The sequence below is a fragment of the Bos indicus genome, chromosome 25 (assembly GCF_029378745.1).
Source record: "Bos indicus isolate NIAB-ARS_2022 breed Sahiwal x Tharparkar chromosome 25, NIAB-ARS_B.indTharparkar_mat_pri_1.0, whole genome shotgun sequence".
Classification (NCBI taxonomy): domain Eukaryota; kingdom Metazoa; phylum Chordata; class Mammalia; order Artiodactyla; family Bovidae; genus Bos; species Bos indicus.
Window position 1 is genome coordinate 21,410,749 of NC_091784.1, and position 8,757 is coordinate 21,419,505.

General features: G+C 41.2%; 1 long non-coding RNA gene across 1 annotated transcript in view; it reads right to left on the bottom strand.

Moving 5' to 3' along the window:
* LOC139179621 (uncharacterized) overlaps positions 1-8,547 on the bottom strand; it is an 82,676-nt gene extending 74,129 nt beyond the window's left edge. Inside the window, exon 1 of the long non-coding RNA XR_011563944.1 lies at positions 8,464-8,547. This is a non-coding gene — a long non-coding RNA (uncharacterized lncRNA). The remainder of the gene's footprint in view (positions 1-8,463) is intronic.
* Between the last annotated feature and the right edge of the window lie 210 nt (positions 8,548-8,757).

Genomic DNA, 8,757 nt, shown 5'->3' on the forward strand with positions numbered 1-8,757 from the left:
TCATTGGAAAAGACTCTGATGCTGGGAGGGATTGGAGGCAGGAGGAGAATGGGACGACAGAGGATGAGATGGCTGGATGGCATCACTGACTCGATGGACATGAGTCTGAGTGAACTCCGGGAGTTGGTGATGGACAGGGAGGCCTGGCGTGCTGCGATTCATGGGGTCGCAAGGAGTCGGACACGACTGAGCGACTGATCTGATCTGATAATAAGTCTTGAAATCAGATAGAATTAGTACTTTGTCTTTTTTTCCCTCACAGTATTTTGGCTATTTTAGGTCCTTTGTATTTCCAAAAACATTTTAGAATGAGTTTGTCAATTTCCACTAAAAAACCCTGCTTGTTTGATTTCATGGGATCTATGTTTTAAGTTGGGAGAATTTTCATCATCTTAACAATATTGAATCTTCATGAGTCCGTGAATCAAGTATATCTCTTCCTTTATTTAGATCTTTTAAAGACTTCTTTTAGCAATGTTTTATTTTCAATGCATAAGTCTTTCACATCTTTTGTCAGATTTATCTCTAAGTATTTCACATTTTTGATGCTATTATGAATCAGTTCAGTCACTCAGTTGTGTCTGACTCTTTGTGACCCCAGGGACTGCAGCACACCAGGCTACCCTGTGCATCATCAACTCTTGGAACTTGCTCACACTCATGCCTGTCGAGTTGGGGATGCCATCCAACCATCTCATCCTCTGTTGCCCCCTTCTCCTCCTGCAATCTTGCCCAGCATCAGGGTCTTTTCCAATGAGTCAGTTCTTCACATCAGGTGGCCAAAGTATCAGAGCTTCAGCTTCAGCACCAGTCCTTCCAATGAATATTCAGGACTGATTTCCTTTAGTATTGACTGATTCAATCTCCTTGCAGTCCAAGGGACTCTCAAGAGTCTTCTCCAACACCACAGTTCAAAAGCGTCAATTCTTCGGCGCTCAGCTTTCTTCACAGTCCAACTCTCACATCCATACATGACTACTGGAAAAACCATAGCTTTGACTAGATGCATCTTTGTTGGCGAAGTAATGTCTCTGCTTTTGAATGTGCTGTCTAGGTTGGTCATAGCTTTTCTTCCAAGGAGCAAGTGTCTTTTAATTTCATGGCTGCAGTCCCCATCTGCAGTGATTTTGGAGCCCAAGAAAAGAGAGTCTTTTTCCCATTGTTTTGCCATCTATTTGCCATGAAGTGATGGGATTGAATGCCGTGCTCTTAGTTTTTGAATGTTGAGTTTTAAGCCAGCTTTTTTACTCTTCTCTTTCACTTTCATCAAGAGGCTCTTCAGTTCCTCTTCACTTTCTGGCATAAGGGTGGTGTCATGTGCATATCTGAAGTCATTGGTGTTTCTCCCAGCAATCTTGATTTCAGCTTGCATTTCATCCAGCCTGGCATTTTGCATGATGTACTCTGCATATAAGTTAAATAAAAAAGGTGACAATATACAGCCTTGACATACTTCTTTACCAATTTGGAATCATGTCTGGTTCTAACTGTTGCTTCTTGACCCGCATACAGATTTCTCAGGAGGCAGGTAAGGTGGTCTGGTATTCCTATCTCTTTAAGAATTTTCCAGTTTGTTGTGATCCACACAGTGTTTTATTACTTTAAATTTCTGAGTGTTTGCCACTATTATATAGACATCTAGTTGTTTTTTGTATATTAAAATTGTATCCTGCAACTTTGCTAAACTAACTTATTGGTTCTAGTAGGTCTGTTGATTCCATCAGATCTTCTGAGTAGAAGATAATGTCATCTACATATAAAGATTGTTTTAATTTTTTTGTTTCTGTCTGGATAGGACATTCTTGTCTTGTTTTTTATCCTTCAGAAAAAGCACTCATTCTTTCATCATGAAGTATGCTATAGTTTAGCTGTATATGTTCTTTATCAGGTTAAAGAAGCTCCCTTCTGTTCCTACATTGCTGAGAATTTTTATTAGAAGTGAAAGTTGCTGAATTTTTATATATGTTCTTGCCTCTATTGAGATAATCATATTTTTTCTTTTTAGTTTGTTAATATGATGAATTACCTGATTTATTTTGATTAGTAAACCAACCTTAGATTCCTGGAATAAACCTTAGATGTCATAATGTATTATCCTTTTTCTATATTGTTAGATTCAATATGTGAATATTTATTTAGCAATTTTGCATGTATAACCATGAGGTTTTGGTCTGTAGTTTTCTTGTAATATCTTTATCTGATTTTGATAGTAGGGTAATGTTGGTCTTATAAAATCAATTGGAAAGTACTTCTCACTTTGCTGCTTTCCAAAAGAGTTTATACAAAACTGGTATTATGTCTTCCTAAGATGTTTTTTGAATTCATCATGAAGCCATTTATATATACAATTTTTATTCAGGCAGTATAGTTCTCCAAATTTTAAACACAGACTGCCTTGGTTTGAATCCTGGTTACTAAAACTTACTATATATGCGAGCTTGGGGATCTCCAAACACCCATTTGCAAAGTGGAGGAATAACAATGCAAAGGTACCTACATCATACATTTGTTTGTGAGAATTAAATGAGATGATGTACATATTCAGTACACTTATTATTATTACCATATGTCTATATGGGAACAGCTCCCCACTCCAGTATTCTGGCCTGGAGAATTCCATGGATAGTATTCTGGCCTGGAGAATTCCATAGACTATATGGTCACAAAGTATCGGACACAACTGAGTGACTTTCACACGCACACACACACACACACACATCTCCTGAACAAGACTGAACTGTGGATTAGGACAGAAAAGGACCAGTGGGGAGGCCATGTACCGTTTTCCTCTTCAGACACGGCCTCACTCACCTGGGCCTTTTTCTCCTCCCTTACTCTCTAAGGTCTTTGAAAAGAAAGCTGGGCCTATCATTTGATCTGTGACCAAATGAACTTTGCATGGCCTTCACTTCCTCATTCATAAGGAAGAGATAATAATAGCAAATAATTTTACAGACACTGCCAGACACTGTCTTGAAAACAATCCATGTATTCACTCATTTAATCCTCACAACATCTTGTAAAGTGTGTACTATTATAATCCCCAATTTTACTGATGGGAAACCGAAGCAGAGAGAGGTTAGTAACTTGCCCAAAGCTGCATGTCTAATAAGTGGCAGGATTTGGCTATGAACTTAGGCAGATTGGCTTCAGAGCCCACTTTTTTACCCATTATCCTACACATATGCCTTATAATTTGTTGTTGTTGTGTGCGTTTTGGGTGAGGATTAAATGAGATAACCTGGGGCACACAGAAGAATGTCCAAAAGTGCTCCCTTAGCTTCCACAAGTCTTATAAAACTCTGGAAGGAATAATCTTTTCAACACACTGATTATTTTGTTTTCTCAGCTTCCATCCCCAGTCCAGCTGAGATCCAGGGCTGACTCCAATTAGAAGAGCCTCTTTCAGCAGAGAGGGCAAACTACAATCCCAGAAAACTCTGACTCTCAAGGCTAGAAGCACAATGCTGTGGTCCTCTTTATCCTCTTGCCACTCCAAGTGTGGTGCTTGGACCAGCAGCATCACTGTCTCCTGGGAGCTTATGAGAAACGCACAATCTCAGGCTCCCCAACAGACCTACTGAATCAGAATTCATATTTTAACAAAAGCCCAGGTTATTAGTCTGCACATTAAAGTGTAAGAAACACTGTTTTAAATCAATACTTTCTCTGCTTGATCTTTCCAAGCGGTTGCTTGGTTGATAAGCTGATGGGAACTCACCACCACGTCTCCTGACGGTGTGATGCTTATACTGAGTACACATTTATCTTTCCAGAGCAGAAGATGCAGAGTTAAAGGTCTTCATTGGGTCAGGTGGGAACTGTGATAAACTGGAGTGTGTGTTCTATCTAAAGGGGCAGCCAATTGCTGTTAAATGGAAATGCAAGTTTTTCTGATGTCTTTACCAAAGCTGGGCATCTGGCTATTTATCTTAAACCTCTTATTTGTTCAATATTAACAACTAATTCAAACCAATAAAATAACATTGAGAACCAAATAGGTCTGTGTGTAGGCCATATTCCTAATGGGGTGCTATTTGTGACTTAGACTAACCTAGATAGCATATTGAAAAGCAGAGATATTACTTTGCCAACAAAGGTCCGTCTAGTCAAGGCTGTGGTTTTTCCAGTGGTCATGTATGGCTGTGAGAGTTGGACTGTGAAGAAAGCTGAGCACTGAAGAATTGATGCTTTTGAACTGTGGTGTTGGAGAAGACTCTTGAGAGTCCCTTGGACTGCAAGGAGATCCAACCAGTCCATTCTGAAGGAGATCAGCCCTGGGATTTCTTTGAAAGGAATGATGCTAAAGCTGAAACTCTAGTACTTTGGCCACCTGATGCAAAGAGTTGACTCATTGGAAAAGACCCTGATGCTGGGGGGGATTGGGGGCAGGAGGAGAAGGGGACAACACAAGATGAGATGGCTGGATGGCATCACCGACTCGATGGACATGAGTCTGAGTGAACTCTGGGAGTTGGTGATGGACAAGGAGGCCTGGAGTGCTGTGATTCATGGGGTCACAAAGAGTCAGACATGACTAAGCAACTGAACTGAACTGAACCTAAAAAAGACTTCAAAATAGTCCAGGTTCATGAATAAATCAAATATGTATTATATATGATGGTCTTTTGACTGTTTGGAAGTTCTTGCAAAGCATACAAGACTTTCTATTATTTAGTTGTCTGTAATATCAGCCACACTCGACCACAAATATTTAATTGCTGTTTCATCTTCCATTCTTGGCACATATCTGTTCTCTCTGTATGAAACTATTCATTCCCTAACTGCCCATCTGACTAACTCTGAATCATCCTTCAAGACCCAAATCATCCCAGTGCACCAGCCCTGAGCACCCTGTCTCAGGCATCAAACCTGGACTGGCGATCTGTTTCACATATGATAACATACATGTTTCGGGATGGGATGGGGAGGGAGGTGGGAGGGGGGTTCAGGATGGGGAACACATGCACACCCATGGCTGATTCATGTCCATGTATGACAAAACCACTACAATATTGTAAAGTAATTAGCCTCCAATTAAAATTAAAAAAAGACCCAAATCAAGCTTCACCTCCTTTGTGAAGGTGTTCTGGCTCCCCTCAACTAGAGCTGAGCACTACTAGTCCAGGTGCCCCGTGCCTGGACCATGTTCTGTTGGAATCGCTTGTTCATATCCTTGTTTCTCCTAGAAGTGCTCAGACATCAGAGACCGAGTCGTACATAATTCTGTATTCCAAACATCCATAAAGGGTCAGGTACAGAGTAGATGCTTACACTAGTTACCTATGGTTGTTGTTTAATTGCTGAGTCACATCCGACTCTTTGTGACTCCATGAACTACAGCATGCCAGGCTTCCGTGTCCTTCACTCTCTCCCAGAATTTCCTCAAACTCATGTCCATTGAGTAAGTGATGCCATCTAACCATCTCATCCTCTGTCTCCCTCTTCTACTCTTCTTCTACTCAGTCTTTCCCAGGAGCAGAGTCTTTTCCAATGAGTCAGCTCTTTGCATCAGGTGGCCAAAGTATTGGAGCTTCAGAATCATTCCTTCCAATGAATATTCAGGGCTGATTTCCTCTAGGATTGACTAGTTTAATCTTCTTACTGACCAAGAGACTCTAGAGAGTGTTCTCTAGCACCACAGTTCAAAAGCATCAATTTTTTGGTGCTCAACCTTCTTTATGGTCCAGCTCTTACATCTGTACATGATTACTGGAAAAACCATAGCTTTGATCTATTGTAGCATAACTTAATTCAAAACTTAGCGGTTTTTGATAATGCACACTTATTATCTCTTAATTTCTGTTGTCTAATCTGGGCATGGCTTAGCTGAGTGCTTCTGGCTCAGGGTCTCTCATAAATAAGGTTGTGGTCAGAGTGTAGGCTGGGGCTGTGGTATCATGTGAAGTCTTGACAAGGGAGAATCTGCTTCTAAACTCACTTACATGGTTGTTGGCAGGATTCAGTTATTTGTAGCCTTCTGGAACTGGGAGGCTCAGTTCCTTGCTGACTCTTGGCCAGCGGACTTCTTAAGTTCTTTTCCACATAGATCTCTCATGGACAGCTCAAACATGGTAGAGTGAGTGAGAGTGCTTCAGACAGAAGACAACCTCTTTGTAACCTGATCCCAGAAGTAACTTCCTCTCTTCTGCTGCATTCTATTTGCTAGAAGCCAGCACTAAATACAACTCACATGCAAGGGAAGGGAATTATACAAGGGTGAAACTGCCAGGGAGCAGGGCTTATTGGACCATCACTGAGACTGCCTACGTGATGCTCAAATTGCAGTATGTGCTGTGCATAATTGCTCAGCCTTGAGATTCAGATTGCTGCTGCTTCTGCTAAGTCACTTCAGTCGTGTCTGACTCTTTGCGACCCCATAGACAGCAGCCCACCAGGCTCCTCTGTCCCTGGGATTCTCCAGGCAGGAATACTGGAGTGGGTTGCCATTTCCTTCTCCAATGCATGAAAGTGAAAAGTGAAAGTAAAGTCACTCAGTCATGCGAGATTCAGATTATCCATGTTCAAATCCCAGTTCTGCCACTTACTCTGCAAGTTTAGTCAACAGGGACGGGCATCAGAGTATTTCTGATCCTTTATTTGCAAAACAGAAATAGAGACACAGGCATAGAGAACAAACATATGGACACTAAGGAGGAAAGTGGGATTGGGATGAATTGGGAGATTGAGATTGTCATATATACACTATTGATACTATATATCAAATAGATAACTCATGAGAACCTACTATATAGCTCAGGGAACTCAGCGTTCTGTGGTGACCTAAATGGGATGACCAAAATGAGAGAGGATATATGTATATGTGGAGAAGGCAATGGCAACCCACTCCAGTGTTCTTGCCTGGAGAATCCCAGGGACGGGGGAGCCTGGTGGGCTGCCGTCTATGGGGTCACACAGAGTCGGACACAACTGAAGTCACTTAGCATAGCATAGCATATGTATATGTATGGCTGATTCACTTAGCTGTGCAATAGGAACTAACACAGCATTGTAAAGCATTATACTCTAGTAAAAATTAGTTTTAAAAAAAGCTTTCTGATCCATAGTAATATTTTGGGGACTGCTTAACATGGCATCTGCCTAACTCTAAAAATGTTAGTTATAATTAGCATTGTTATTTAGAAATGATTATTGAATGTACTAGAGGTACACAGGTAAGGGAGGGAAAATAGAAGAAATAGAATAAATGAAATAGAAATAGAAGAATATGGCTGGTGAGATGCCCAGGTCTCTCCCTCTGATTGAAGTTGCTCATTTCTAAACCTTTTTCTTTCCTCCTACCAGTTAACTTGATCTTTGTCCTAATCTGATCCTCCACTCCCATAACTCTGCCCCATCCTCCAAGTCTAGCAGGGTCTCCTTACTTTGTTCAGAGCCTGTCCCTTTCCCACACCAGATTTTTTTAACCCTTGCCATTCCTTAAACACCGCAGATGGTAACTGCAGCCATGAAATAAAAAGACACTTGCTCCTTGGAAGAAAAGCTATGACAAACCTAGATAGCACATTAAAAAGCAGAGACATTACTTTGCCAACAAAGGTCCATCTAGTCAAAGCTATGGTTTTTCCAGTAGTCATGTATGGATGTGAGAGTTGGACTGTAAAGAAAGCTGAGCACTGAAGAATTGATGCTTTTGAACTGTGATGTTGGAGAAGACTCTTGAGAATCCCTTGGACTGCAAGGAGATCAAACCAGTCAATGCTAAAGGAAATCAGTCCTGAATATTCATTGGAAGGACTGATGCTGAAGCTGAAGCTCTAATACTTTGGCCACCTGCTGTGAGGAACTGACTCATTGGAAAAGACCTTGATGCTCAAGATTGAAGGCAGGAGGAGAAGGGGATGACAGAGGATGAGATGGTTGAATGGCATCCCTGACTCGATGGATATGAGTTTGAGCAAGCTCCGGGAGTTGGTGATGGATAGGGAAGCCTGGCGTGCTGCAGGCCATGGGGTCACAAAGAGTTGGACATGACTGAGCGACTGAACTGAACTGAATTCTTAAAACCAGAATGCTCCCAACAAATCATTTGTTCCACTCCTCCCCCTGCCCCCCGTTGTTCAATATGGAGTGTTGCAGGAAAGACTGGCCTGACTGTGCGTTGGTTGAATTTATTACAAGTTCATCAGAGCATGATTCAACTGACCACTTCCTGCCTCCTGGTCATCTTTTTTTTGGAAGTATGGACAGTGATCATTTAAATACACATAATACTTGTTTCTGCTTTTATTCCTGTGTCCTTCCTTTCCTCAACAGATAGTCTTATCTATTTGATTTAAATAACAACAATAAGCAAAAGTTACTGACTGCTTACTAGATGCCATCTAAACCTCTGAAATCAATTGTCTCAATTATCACAATAACTTCTATGAAACTGTATCTATGAAATAACTTCTATGAAACTATGCACTAATATCACCCCAAGTTTAAGCTCTTACTTACATTTATTGAAAAGTGGTTTAGATTCTTGGAGTCCATCTATTCCTCAGCTCTGCATACTCAGTAGACTGCAAGATGCTTCTTCAACCCAGACTACTTCACTGAACTTGTTTTCCCCAAAGACCTGGAGGCCGTGTTGCAGAATGCTCCTCCCACGTGACCTTCTGGCATTCCAGGCTGCTGGCGAGTAATCCTTTTTGGAACTCTTCCCTGGCTTATGTGACTCTGCACATTCCTTTCTCTCCAACAATCACTCAAGCATCTTACTGACTTCTTGCCTCATTCCATCCCTTAAAT